This window comes from Macaca fascicularis, chromosome 3, assembly GCF_037993035.2.
Source record: "Macaca fascicularis isolate 582-1 chromosome 3, T2T-MFA8v1.1".
In the NCBI taxonomy this organism is placed as follows: domain Eukaryota; kingdom Metazoa; phylum Chordata; class Mammalia; order Primates; family Cercopithecidae; genus Macaca; species Macaca fascicularis.
In genome coordinates, this window is record NC_088377.1 from 151531836 (window position 1) to 151547638 (window position 15803).

Sequence of the window (15803 nt, forward strand, 5' to 3'; positions counted from 1 at the left end):
CTCTATGATGACCTCCCCATTCTTATCTTTTAATTTCACTAATGCTTTACTACCTGAGTTCTTGTTTCCCCATGATTATTACTGTTAGAAACAGCTAATATTTTACATGGAAAATGAACACCCTAAAACAAAGAGAGAATTACAGGCTTTTAATCTACAATTAACCAGAAATTAAAATTGATTAAAGAAAAAAGGTATAATGAAATACAGACAAAAATTTGTGTATATTTTATAAAACCTATAACTTCAGCCAGCTCATATGTTTATACCAACTAGTTAGTTATCATTTATTTCATTCATGTAGTAGGAACCCTATTAGTAGCTCCCATCAAGATCATCCATCTAGTACATATTTTCCACACCCTGAAGGTGTAAGTTTGGTGAAACTTCCCCAAAAGCATTATTCACAGTCCCTAACACCTTTTTTATACCCATTATTTGTAAATAGCTGATTATGCATAAAGTGATTGGGTTCCCTATATCTGCTCACTGATTCAGAAAATAATTTCACAATTTTACTATCATCAGGCAAAGATAATAGCTTTATCCTCTGTTTTGGTGATTTGTTTATATCTAGTTCATAACATTTAGTGCCTTCCTTTCCATTTTCTTGTTATACACCTTTCTTCTCCAATAACCTCTAAAATCCTCTGGGGTTGAGGCCTAGTGTCATCCATCTTGTATCTCTGATGCCTGGCACCATGCCTAGAACACTAAATGTTTCCAAGCATGTGGCTGTGGGCTATGGCATATGTGGCTCTTAGTCTCATCAGTATGTAAGGCTCCCATCTTTTCATACCGACAAATACAATTACCAGCATCACTGGGGGGCAACGTCAGTATGCAGCAACCAGAGCTACTGCCTAAGCCCATGGCTTGGAGAAATTCACACTACTATTCAGCAGTGACCCAGAAAGACCAAATATTAGTTGATTCATGTTTAAACAAAGCCTTTTGACTTCTGTATACAACAGAAGCAGCCTGTCAGATGAGATGTTATCATGTTAACACAGCACTGTGTAGCCCCTGTGTTCTGTTTCTTCTTTCTACATAAAACTTTTCATTGAGGTTCTTTAAACACACACTGTTTGCCTTTATTTGGTTTGAATACATCTATCCACCTATATATTCAAAACAACCTGAGATCACAATCTGAGGGCTATAAATATCATGTTTGTAGACTCATAGGTATCTAAGCTCATCTTGAAAGCATCCTGTGTGTTTTAAAGTCTTTGAAGTCTGGAGAGCTTGGGAGACTACAGTTGAACAATTGTTCATAGCCTTCCTGACATTAGGAACACAATGGTCAAATCTTATGTCTAATAGTCTAAAGCTACAGCCAAATAGGATGCTCAATGGCACATTTTGTTACAGAAGCCAGTAATCTCCCAACAAGATGGGAGAAAAGGAGATCAGTTTTTAAGTGAGATCTTAATCAGGAAGTTATCTTTCCCAACGAAAGATTCAGGACAGATTGGAGAATGCACAGTGCAGTTTACAGACCATAACACTGAGTTCTAATAAGAGAGAAAAGAAGAAACTCCATTTTCTTCTAAATATAGAGACAAATAATTCTGAATAATAGTAAGTCAATCAGACAGGAAGCATTTTTCTATCAACTGGAAATAAGAAAGGGATATGTGCCAAAACATGGATAAAATGTCAGGACTCAGAATGAACACTAAGAAACTGTATAAACAAAAATAAACTTTGCATAAAATAAGTGTGTGTGTGTGTGTGTGTGTGTGTGTGTGTGTGTGTGTGTGTGTATGTGAGAGAGAGAGAGAGAGAGAGAGAGAGACAGAGAGAGAGAGAGAGAATGCCAGAATATCACTTGGTATATACTTGTTCCCACAGAAATAGAAGAGCAATATGAACCAGGTAAGAATAAAGACTACTTATTTAAAAACATTTCAAGAGTTCATTAGTGTTGAGGCATAGAAGTTTATATATCATTTATCATTAAGAGTGTAGGCCAGGTGCGATGGGTCACACCTGTAATCCCAGCACTTTGGGAGGCCGAGGCAGGTGGATCATGAGGTCAGAAAATTGATACCATCCTGGCTAACACAGTGAAACCCGGTCTCTACTAAAAATACAAAAAAAAATAGCTGTGTGTGGTGGCACGCACCTGTAGTTCCAGCTACTTGGGAGACTGAGGCAGGATAATCACTTGAACCCAGGAGGTGGAGGTTGTAGTGAGCTGAGATTGCCCCACTGCACTCCAGCCTGGGTGACAGAGCAAGATGAAGGAGGGAAGGAAGGAAGGAAGGAAGGAAGGAAGGAAGGAAGGAAGGAAGGAAGGAAGGAAGGAAGGAAGGAAGGAAGGAAAGAAAGAAAGAAAGAAAGAAAGAAAGAAAGAAAGAAAGAAAGAAAGAAAGAAAGAAAGGAAGGGAGAGAGGGAGGGAGGGAGGGAGAGAGAAGGTAGGAAGGAAGGAAGGAAGGCAGGCAGGCAGAAAAGGAACGAAGGAAGGAAGGAGAGAGGGAGGGAGGGAGAAAGAAAAGAAAAAAGAAAAGAAAAGAAAAAGAAAGAAGGAAAGAAAGAAAGAAAGAAAGAAAGAAAGAAAGAAAGAAAGAAAGAAAGAAAGAAAGAAAGAAAGAAAGAAAGAAAGAAAGAAAGGAAGAAAGGAAGGAAGGAAGGAAGGAAGGAAGGAAGGAAGGAAGGAAGGAAGGAAGGGAGGGAGGGAGGGAGGAAGGGAGAGAGAGAAAGAGAGAAAGAAAGAAAGAGAAAGAAAGAAAGAGAAAGAAGGAAGGAAGGAAAGAAGAAAGGAAAGAAAGAAGGAAAGAAAGAAAGGAGAAAGAAAGAAAGGAGAAAGAAAAAGAAAGAAAGAGTTTATGTATATGTATATTCACACACACACACTCAATTTGTTTTCTTTTAGGAAAATTTGTTTTGTTATTATCAACCTAAATTCCCATCAATGGTAGACTGGATAAAGAACACGTGGTACTTAAATACCAAGCAATACTACACAGCCATAAAAAAGAATGAGATCATGCCCTTTGCAGCAGCATAGTTGGAGTTCAGAGGCCATTATCCTAAGCAAACTAATGCAGTAACAGAAAACCAAATACTGCATGTTCTCACTTATAAGTGGGAGCTAAACAGTGAATGCTCATGGACACAAAGAAGGGAACAGCAGACGCCAGGGCCTACCTGAGGGTGGAGGGAAGGAGGAGGATGAGGATAGAAAAACTATCCATTGGGTACCATGCTTATTACCTGGGTGATAAAACAATCTGTACACCAAGCCCCCATGACATGCAATTTGCCTATATAACAAATCTGCACATGTACCCCTGAGTCAAAAATAATAGTTAAACAAAAATTTTGTTTAATGTGTTGCTCTTGACTTATAACCCTAGACTAAAGAAGCCCTTCAATAATTTTTATAGAAAATGTTTCATACTGAGTGGACTTTCCCTGACTAATGCAGGTGGGAAAAGTGAACAAATCTGGATGCAGCAGTCTTGAGAATCTTGTTTTACTAGAACATAATTATTGGGAGTACTCCACATTATAGCATATCCTGTGCAATAGGAAGAACCTTAAAAACATGTAGCACCTTATTTCTATAGGTGGCAGTGCGAGGCAGATACACTTAAGAGTGAAGTTTAGATGCCTGCTCTTCTTCATTCATCAATGACCTGGTTTATTTCAGCAAATCTGTTAAGTCTCAAAAAGTTTTGTTAAAATATAACCTGATAAGCAAATAGAACTTAAATTTCCATTGAAAGTGATGTTCCTTGATATTGTATGTACTAGAATATGTGATCTGTGAGGCTCTTACCAGGTCTAAATTTTCGTAGTATATGCACATTTTATTTATATGTATATGTGTGTGTGTGTGTGTATATATATGTATGTGTGTGTGTGTGTACATAGTAGTTTCAAAATTACCCCCCAAGACAGAAGCTCCAGCAATAATGGCAATTCTCTCAGTTACCTTGAAAGAGGCCACTCTAAGGACTTGTACTGACAATCACAATTCCAAGAATCATCAGCATAACTTTTAAAATCATTTTTATTTCTTGAAGCTAGAATCAATGCCTCAAAAAACACCTTAATTTATTTTTTCAAATTCACACAAGGGAATTTAGAAACTATTCCTCCTACTGAAATTAGTCCATATAAAAGAAAAAAAAAAAAACCCTAATCTTTCTGGTATAGAATTATTTTCCATAAGACTAGGATTTATATTGATAGAAATTCAAGGAAATTTCTTCCTTATGTGTTATTCTTGCATCTTACAGGCCCATTCAGTAAACCATTCTTCTTTTAAATTTATCAACCCTACTGTCTGATAGCCTAAAGTTTTCCTTTTTTATGTATTTTAATATATTTATTAGCAGGCATTTATTTAGCATCAACTATGGACAAGGCTCTGTTCTAATGAAAACGATAGCTATACATACATTTGATACATAGTGCTTTCCTAAAGGAGCTTAAAACATGTTTATTATGTGAAATTATATGAAACAATGTAATAATATGTGCAATGTATATATCACCAATGTATTAATGCATACACATATATGATACTACAATCACAAAAATCTGTGTTTTGAGCACCAAATAAATAGAATAATCATGAATGCAACATAGTATGTCAGATTTTTCACCATAAAGTGAAGTGGTTAGAAAAAGCTTTATAAGCGATGTGGGAATTCAATTGTGTATTGTATTAGTCCGTTCTCACACTGCTATAAAGATCCTACCTGAGACTGGGTGATTTATCAACAAAAGAGGTTTAATTGACTCACAGTTCTGCACGGCTCAAGAGACCTCAGGAAACTTACAATTATGGTGGAAGGGGAAGCAGGCACGTCTTACATGGCAGCAGGCCAGACACAGAATGAGAGCAAGAGCAGGGAAAACTGCCTTATAAAACCATCAGCTCTCGCCAGAACTCACTCACCATCAAGAGAAGAGCATGGGGGAAACTGCCTCCATGATCCAGTCACCTCCCACCTCGTTCCTCCCTGGACATGTGGACATTATGGGGATTATAATTTGAGATGCGATTTGTGAGGACACAGAGCCAAATCGTATCATGTGTTAAAAGTCAAGAAACTTCAAATAAATTTAGAACTTTAGTAGATCTAAAAAATAGCATAATAAATAGGCTAACATATAGTGTGTCTAAGATGCTTTGAAGTGACAAGAATAGACTAGACTTGTGGGAAAGGGAAGAACTGAAAGATCCACTTGGTGAGGTAAGTAAAACTCAGATTCTGAAGCTTTTTGTTTCCAAATAAGGAATCTTTGACTGTATTGTTTTATAGAAAATTAGAAGCCATGGTAGGTTTTTCCCAAAATAAATTATTTTGAATACAATTTTATGAGGTTTAGTCATAGATGAATTCATATCAGAGTATTAGAGAGAAAGAAACTGGAGATAAAACACTTGCTCGGGGACTTTTTCAAACTCTGCGCCAGATGTGATTTAGAGCCTGACCTACATATTATTGGAACAGGAGGGAATGAACACTTTCAAAAGATGGCTTTTTGAAGAATGGGCAGGTCTTGATAAAGGATTGTTGTGATGGGGCATAAAGCATAGAATAATTCAGGTTTAATCCTGGGTAATTGAAAGGTGCTTATATCATTAATAGAGAAAAGGATATTTGTTTTGAGAAGTAAGGATATCTCCATTATACAAGTTCAATTTGGGGTAATAGTGGATCATCCAAATGGATATGATTATTGAAATATGAAGACATAAAACTTGAGATACGTATGTATAATGATGCTTGAACAAACAGGAAGGAAATTTGCTAATGAGAGATCATTTGTGACGATCAAGATTGCAGGCTCCATGAAAGAGTAAAAAGCAAAGCAGATCTGGGGCAATAAGAAGGGAGAGGGAGGTATGTACATCACGTGCATTTAAGAAACTTAACAATGAAGAGAAGAAGAAATAATAATAAATATGGGTAAGCCAAGAAAAGTTTTCTTTGTTTTTCACAAAATTCTCTATATGTAGCCAAGTTGTTATTCATGAATGAAGACAAAATTTATTCTCATATATGCAATGCCTTAGAATATCTGTCACACAGATACTTTGCTGAATATATCGCTTGAAATTTCAGAACAAATAAAGATTACCTGAAATCTAGGTTTTAAGAATATAGAAACAGCAGGAAAAAAAGACACTCATAAGTACTGAAACTTTTTAAACATACAGAAATATGTGTAAGAAAATATATATGTGTGTATATATGTATGTGTGTATATATATTAATATGTTTTACATATATATATTTGTGGGTATGTCATATCAATACCTTCAGGGCTTTTAAGAGAGATATGAAAAATTAATAAAAAATTAAATGACATCTATCACCATGTGAGTATAAGAAGTAATATAAATTTTCAAAAGATACTTATCAAAATATTCCTGAAATGTAAATGTGGGACTCTTTGGACCTAAGGACCCATTCGACATAGCTTCCTAGGTTAACCTGCCTGCCCTTAAAGGAAGCTCTTCTAGAGAGAGTTGTCAGGTTCTTAGCAGAAGAGCCAATTCCTTTGAGTGAATGTCATGTTTCACTGAAGTAAAAGAATGAAGACAAAATCGAAAAATTTGAGGTGTGGACTACAGTTTACTCTAATTAGACATTCAACTAGAGCCCTAAAAAAAAGTAGGATCGCAGTTAATAACTTCTAAATAGAATTAAAGAACTGCGGCTAAGGTAGTCACACTTTATAGTGTTTTTGCAAATGTATCATGAAATCCATTCTTTCTTTTTAATAATTAATTAAAACTTTAAAATTCTCTTTGTAAGGGTTTTATTGGGTGATGTAGCTACATCACAGGAAATATTTATTTAGAGAATTTAATGGCATAAAATTAATTTTCATTGATATGATTTTGATTTAAAATTTAAGAACATCTGAACAGTAGGTTTCTGAAAAGGTGTTAAAGGCCTTCTGGCTGTTTCTTTCATCAACTTTTGTTTTGCTTTTACTATCCTACCTCATATCTAGCAGGCATGCTATAACATGTCCAGGAGTTTGAAAAATAAATGATTGCAGCTGTCAGTGCCTCCTGCCTGAATTCTTGAGTTTCTTTATGAATATTCGGCTTGTGCTGTGTTTTCCCCTAGCAAGTTATTTCTAAAGGAAGCATGATGGCTCTTTCATGTAAATTAATTTCTACAGCTGTAACTTTTACGCTTAGCCTGGGGCTCTTCTTTGTGACTTTTGCATTTATTTAAAACATAGCATTTTGAAAATTATAATGTATTTTTATTGAGTTTAAGCTTTATTGGAGACAGCTTGAAATTATTACTGGATCTGCATTTTAAAAACAACTAATAAACATATCCCTCTTAAATAATTGCTTGGTGACTATTTTGCCACTCCGGCATTCTTCATTTGAACAGGCTGCTTCCAGTGCAAACTTCATCTGTTTGCCCTTGTCCTCACCACTTTTTTTTTTTTTTTTTTTTTTTTTTAGTTAGCCTAAGGAAACTTTTGTTCAAACACATGATTTAGCCCAAATTAAGAAATGTTATATTTTGAGTATTTTGGAAATTCAGGCTTTCCAAAATTGCTGTGATCAGCCAAGATACTTTATTCTGGCAAACTAAACATTTTAAAACTATGATTAAAACAGGTTTTTCTGAGTTATCGAATTATTCTCAAAATTGTGTCAATGCTAGTCACTTTGAAAACTATACTCTGGTTTTACTAAGTGTAGAAACTGCTACAGTCATTTTATACTCTTTATCTTCTTGATATAATCTTAAATTCTACCTAAAGACATCAAACCTTGTTTTATTATTGATTTTCTGAAGTCTCTTTGGAAGGAATATTTTTTTAAAGACAGCCAAATAATAGATATCATTGGGAAATCTCTCTTTAGAATTAATATTCATCTACACTGTAGAAATGACCATTTTAAAGAGAGTGATTATTCTTTTTATTAAAGTAAATAATTATTGACATTCCACATATGATAAAAACTTTACTAATAACAGGAAAAAAATAGATTACATAGGAGTACGATGTTTAAAAAAGAATACTTTTAGGCAGTTTACATCACATCATGAAGTGTAACTGGGCATTTCGAAGTCAGAGGGAACAAGGTTCAAATCCTAAGTCCTCTACTTATGAGCTGTGTGACATTGGATGACTTCACTGACATCTCTCTACTTCAGTTTTACCATAGAAAAAATGGGAGCTATAACAGTAGCTACCTAGAAAGGCTGTGGAGAAGATGAAATGACAAAGTGAGTATAAAGTGACTGGGGTAGTACCTGGCAGAGTAAGAAAGCTGCTACAAATAGTTGTGGAATTACTACCTACATTGATTTTTTTCAGGTAGCGTTTTCAAATATATGTAAACATACACCAGATGTATTTACACAATAGTTTTCTATTGAGTATTCTGCACGCGTATATCTCTCTGTATGAATTTATTAATGGTAAACAAATACGAGGTCTGACTTTTGGAAAACTCAACTCTGGAAAAAAATCTTATTAACATTGAACATTTGGGTAGGTATAATTGATATTTCATTGTTAACTGGCAAATCCCCTATTACTTACAGATTCAAGCATTTCTGTTTACATTAGCTGGCCACTTGGATTTGTTATTCTGTGTAGTGGATATTTATGTCCTTTATGTCTATTGTGCTACTTGTTTTCCCCACCTTTTTAAAAGTTTCACAATGTGTACAAGCTTTTTGAATTACATATAATAACCCTCTATCTGTTTTTTGTGGTGTGAGCAATGTCCCACAAATCTGTGATTAGTCTACCGACTTTGCTAATTTTTTTTGTTTTTATTTTTATTTTTTGCTTCATAGAAGTTCCTAGTTAGAAGTTCCTAGCTATAGGGTGACCTATGTATTAATATCCTTGTCTATAAAACAAAGATGATAATAACTACCTTACGGCAATTGTTATAAGAATTTATATAAGTAACGTACTTTTTAAAAATGAATAACTGACACATTGTAAGTGCTCTTATGACTTCCTAAAGAAGATGTCATCAAATGTGTTTTTCTTTTGCCATTACATTTTAAATTTTCAGTTCTAAACCCAGAATCATCTTATCTCTATATTGTATATCGAATTTCCCACATGTTCTTGCAAAATTGCCAATGTCTGTTTTTTATTTTATATTTTATAGTACTTTTTAATTCTCAGATATGAGTTTTTTTCAAGATTTCTAGTTGTTCTCACACTCTTTATGAAATAATCTCTTATTTTCCTACTCAGCTGAAATGCTTGCCTTGTCATTTAGTAAATTTGTATGTTCTGGGACGTATTTCTGAATTTTCCTTTCTGTATCTCTAATCCTAAGCCAATACTCTCTTGATTTCATTACAGTGGCTTTACAGTTTTTTTGTGATATTTTCTGTTGTTATATCTCTCTTCTATATTATTTGAGAAACTTTCTTAGTTATTTTTGGCAATTTATAATTTTATATAATTTGTATATAATTTGTCCAGTTTTATTTCAAAATCTAATTTGTATCCTAATTGAAATGGCATGATATATGTATATTTATTTTTTAAATGGCTTCTGAATTTTACCAGATTCATTTTCATTGTTTATCGATATAATCATATGTTATTTACATCTTTCAATCTGGTGATATAATGAATTATACAGATTTCCTGATACTGAAATACTCTTGTGCAACTGAACAGTCTAGCCTGAAAATACAACTTAAAACTTTTTTTCTTTTTTTCCTAGTCTCAAGATGTAACCTTGAATCTTACAGCAGAAACCTTTTTTCTTTTCCTTAGTCTTAAAATATAGCCTTGAAATGTACTTTCTTCGAAACACCATTTCCCTCCCTTTGTCACCATACACTCCCTTACACTACGAACATTTGTCTAACTGTATGCTTCTATGTAATTATATGCTTACTTAGAAGTTCCAGGAACTAATCTTGAAACAGACCAAGCGTAGAAACCCAGCTACAAAAATCCAGAGATTACTTCAAGACAGTTAGTCAACAACCCAGCCATTGTTGAGATTACAGCAGCCCACACTCCAGGTGGACCATGGCTTGAGATAACCACCAGAACAAGACACTCCCACCTTGTACTCAGCAGTCTGCCAGCATGCCTCCCATTGCAAGTTCCCCTTTTTAAGCTCTCCTGCCCAGCCTAAAGTGTGAAGTGGTTGCTTTGGAAGAGAATCTGGCTGTTTCTCCATTACTAGTGTCGGTTAATAAAGTCACTTTCTTTCTACCATACCTCACTGTTGTCACTGGATTCTGTAAGTGGTGAGTAGCCAGGCCTGCATTTAGTTACAATATTTATTATTTATATTTATTTTCTTACATTATGATAGACATATATATCTTGGAAAACATCTACTTTAAAAAGATTATTTAGGTTGCCATATAGTTAATCAACATTTAACTATTGATACTCAATAGTTACACAGACATCATAAAATAGTCCTACTCTCTGTTGGTAAAAGAGGCTCTAAATGTATCCAGAGAATCAATTTTATTCATGTATTATGCAGCTCCTTTGTCTTCTCATTTATGTTTTTCTCTAGCAGTCACATCCAAATGCAAAAGAAGTATACTGAAGTCTCCTAGGATAATTGTACTTTCATTAAGTCCTTGCATTTCTAATAGGTTTTGTCCTGTTATTTTCCTGCTAAATTGTGTATGACTTGCAGAATTTGGATGTATATATATTTCTATCTTTTATCATAATCTAGTGCTTTCTAGAATTCTGTTTAGTTCTATTAACCTTGAAAACTACCTTCTCTGGTAGTAATACATCAACTCCCACATTCCTCCTATATGAATGTATCTGGAAACTCTTTGTTAACTTGTTTTCAGTCTCAGTCTGTAGCACTTTACCTTAAATATGTTTCATGTAAACAGCTTATAGTTAGTTTTTCTTTGTCTTTACTAACCCATTGTGTCTTTTATATTTTTTAGTAATCTGAAAGTTCATCTAGCTATAGTCTGGATGCAGTGATGATCCACAGTCAGTGAGTTCAAAGTGCTGAAATTTTCTTGGCATATGGTAGGAAGAAGGGGAAAACATTCATATATATGTATGTATACACACACATATGCATGTGCATATATATATATATATATATCTCCATGCCCCAACCATCTTTATAACTAAAAACTCAGCCAGAAAACATTGGACATTGGATATTTTTTCATTTTGAAAAAGTCTTGTATTTGTACAAATACAGTCTTTTACAGAATCATTAAATCTATCAAATAATCCTGTAATATGGGAAAAAGCAAGTGTGCATCAGATAATTGAAATAAATCAGCCTGAAGTTTATCATAAATACTTGAAGAGTTATTAGAGATATTCATTTTTTATTGACATTGATTTTCCTCTTTAGCCTCATATGTATGTTGTGTATATCTCTCTATAACCTATTTTTAATTTTGTTATATTATTCTTGACTGAAGGAACCTCACTTCTAGTTCTGTGTTAACACTCTGTATAATATTTTATTGACCTCATTTTTGTTATCAATTTTTGCTTATTTCATCTATTTTATTTCATAAGCCTTAACTTGTCTTAAAACTTTGAGAGAAAACAGGAATTGATGCATAAACCCTTGTATATATATTTATATGCATGAAAAGACATGAGAGCTTGATAGAGAATTCAGCTGGATTTTTCATGTATCCTTCCATAAAATTATATTTAATGAAAGACGGAAATTTTAATTGAAAATGGAATATAAGAATCAAGAGTATCTTTAAAAGGTAGTTATCAGGGAAGGGTGAAAATACTAACTCTAAATCTGAGATAATAACTTAATAACTGGGACAAGATACAAAGCAGTGTAGATTATTTAATAATAGAATCAATCTGGTGGTTATGACTGAATCTCATTTAGATCTGGATTCTATTATATTTAGTTTTAAATTATATTTTAGAAGCATAGAAAAGACATTTTTAAGAAACCCGCTATTATATATTAAATGATACATATAATCAACTATTTCAGTAGTTTTCAATCTTTATATGTATACACATACACACATACATTGCTAGAGAGAGAGTTTAAATTGTCTAGTAAAATTTCTACCATAGCTTTGAAAATTGCTCTCATTAAAGGAAAACAAAATTGTATAAGAAGAAACAAATTCCCTAGACCCTTCCTCAGAAATGTGAACTCAGTAGATTGCCTGTTGGAGCCCAGGAATCCACATTTTAAGAACTCTGATAATTTGGATGCAGCTGAGTGCAACTATACTTTGATAAATACCATATTGTTTCAATCACCTGATGAGCTCAGTTTCATTTTATTCTAATACTAGATATTTGTTTTTAGCTCTGTAGTAGAGATAAAAATAGTGTAAGTGTCTCATCCTGTGAAGGTGAAACAAGAAACAATATATTTAATTAGTATAATAGCAAGCACATAGTATGTGTACACTATGTATTAGCCTCTGTTTTAATCGATCATTTTCAATTATGGCAATGTTAACATTACACTATCGTTATCTAGTTAGGCACTTGTTCCCCTTTGAACTATAGCTGCCCTGAGGGACGAGAATGCTTCTTTTCTGCGTATGTACCTCTAGAATCTGGCTTAATGTCCGACATGTTAGGTGTTCTCAGTTTATTTGTGTTAAATTAACAAACTGAAGTGTGCACACAGAAAAACCACTGAAGCTAGCAGGAGAGCTCAGAGCACACTAGAAGGAAAAAGAGTTATAAAAGAGCCAGGTGATAATTTGGCATAACAATGTGAGAAGATGAACATCCTGAGGCAATGCTTCCCTTGTCTCCTTTCATAATCTGGTTGAGTCCCTGGCTGTCTCCTCTGGGGAATAACAGCAACCTCATCTGCTCATACATGGACCCCATTCACTTTGCAGCTCTATCCTTGCCTCTGTTACCACCCACTTAGACTACCCCTGCTCCCTACCTTTGCTACTCATTGGATTTTGTAGCCCTCTACTGAAATAATTATATGGTATTAAACCAAAGGTATCACCATTGTTCTTTAAACTGAGTTCCTAATAAAAGCACGTTAGTGGAAAATTTCTGTAAGAAAAACATGTTACTAGAAATGTTTCTACAATTTTATATCCTGTTTGTTTTTTTCTAAGAATGTCCTCTATGATACTTTCTTAAGAGTATAAGTACAATTAAAACATTTATTAAAATGCGTTAGAATAACAAAAGCAGCTATTGAAACAACACTAAATTTCCTGATCTATAGAAAAATATTAAAAATATTTCATTCATAAGCACTGTTTTAAAGCTAAACACAACCAATTTTAAATATTTCCACTAAATAATCTTAAATTCAAAGAGATATCTATAGATTAAAACATACATTTCAAAATAATTATGGTGTTTATATCATTTGAGGTGACAATGAAGAGTTTACTAAGAATTAGGGTTTGCTTCTAAAAATGTTACTACTAATAAAATATCAGATAATTTGGGTATATTAAATAAGTTGCCACTTAATTATTGCTTTATTGCACTCAGTGATAAATTGAAAGAAAAAAGATACTGGCCCAAAGCCACTTCATTTATTAGCAGATCTGAGCCTGAACCTTAATTTTTTAAATTCTAAGTTATCTTAACCACTGGTATTTTCTGTCCCAAAGGAAAGTCTCGGCCTCCCAAAGTAAATCATTTTTAATATGTATTAAATCTTACACTCTTAAACTATAATATGCACTTGAGGATAATTTACTTTCTTTGGGAAGTTGCAATAATTCTTTCTTCTAGGTGAAGAAGCTTCCTTGATGACTTTCTTGTCTATGTTCCTATATTCCGGAAGTCCTTCTACAAACATGCTGCCACAGTGGCAATTCACATGTTAATGGGTTGTTTGACTTTCCTTTGGGACAGAAAATACCAGTGGTTAAGTAGAGGTGGTCCGGGCGCGGTGGCTCAAGCCTGTAATCCCAGCACTTTGGGAGGCCGAGACGGGTAGATCACGAGGTCAGGAGATCGAGACCATCCTGGCTAACACGGTGAAACCCCGTCTCTACTAAAAATACAAAAAAAAAAAAAAAAAACTAGCCGGGCGAGGTGGCGGGCGCCTGTAGTCCCAGCTACTCAGGAGGCTGAGGCAGGAGAATGGCGTGAACCCGGGAGGCGGAGCTTGCAGTGAGCTGAGATCCGGCCACTGCACTCCAGCCTGGGCGACAGAGCAAGACTTCGTCTCAAAAAAAAAAAAAAAAAAAAAAAGAAGTAGAGGTGATGACTAATATGTGTTTCAATCAGAGATGGAGGAGAAATAAAAATATTTAAGATACAGATTTAAAAAAAGAATACATTAATCCGGGAGGACCCTGACAAAAAGCAGAAAGCATATGGCACATTCAGACTACATAACAGAAAGCTTAATAAAGGCATTTTTTACAAAGATATAGGCATAGTTCGGGAAAATCATCCAAGGGTTTGGAACCCAGAGCTTGCAAAAATAGGGGTGGATTGCTACTCATAAGTCCTGAAGAGCGAGGGGATGCTGCCAATACTGGAACTCAGGAAAGCAGCAGAGAGAGGGCTGCACCAGGAACATTGGCATTTGGTAAAGGGACACAATCAACTCAGTGATCTCCCAAGAAGAGAGGAAAAATCCCATTCTTCTTCTATATGCTGCCTGGGACTCCTCTAGAAGAACCTAACCTGAGCCAGCAAGCAAGGATTATCACTGATTCAATCTGCAAGCATTAGCCTCTCTGGCACAGGGCAGGGTGAAGGAAGGCAGAGTAGAGAAATAGAGAGGCAAATAGAAAATACCCAGTTCAAGCTAGAATATGAAGGTTAAGATGATTGGGAGAAGATAAGGAAAAGAGGGAAATAATAAAGGTAAGAAACTGTTAAAGAAATGGTTTGAGGTTTGATAGTAATAAATAAAATGAGTTAAGATAAAAAAATTTTTTTCTGTGTTGGGCTTATTTCACTTAGCATAATGTCCTTCCACGTTGTCACAAATGGCAGGATCTCCTTTTTTTTTTTTTTTTTTAAAAAGGAGTAGTATTCCATTGTTTATGTATATATAATATAATTTCTTTATCCTTTCATCTACTAGTAAACATAGGTTGATTCTATATTACTGTGAATAATGCTGCAATGAACATGGGACCACAGATATTTCTATGAGGTGCTCATATTATTTATTTTGGGCATAGACCCAGAAGGGTTGCTGGGTTATACAATAGTTCTGATTTTTTATTTTTTTGAGACGCCTCCATTCTGTTCTCCATAGTGGGCATACCAGTTTACATTTCCACCAACTATCTTCAAAGTTCTCTTTTCTCCACACTCTCAGCAACACTTGTTACCTCTTGACTTTTTTTATAACAGCCATCCTAACAGGTGTGAGGTAATATCTCATTCTAGTTTTGATTTGCATTTCTCTGATAATTAATGATATTGAGTAGTTTTTCATGTATTTGTTGGTCATTTTTGAGTCTTCTTTGAAAAAGTGTCTCTTTATGTCCTTTGCCTACTTAACTGGGGTATTTATTTTTTAGGGGGTTTTTGTTTCTTTGTTTTTTGCTGTTGAGTTGTTGGAGTTCCTTATATATTTGTGGATATTAACCACTTATCAGAGTTTTTGGGAAAGATTTTCTGTCACTCGGGAAGCTGTCTCATCATTTTGTTGTTTACTATTTTGTTGTTTGTTTCCTTTGCTGTGCAGAAGCTATTCAGTTTGATATAGTTCCACTTATTACTTTTTCTGTGTGTTGTCTGAGTTTTTGACATTATATCAAAAACCATTGCCAAGGCCAATATCAAGGATTTTTTCTTTATGTTTTCCTTTAGGAGTTTTGCTGGTTCAGTTCTTTTTTTTTTTTTTTTA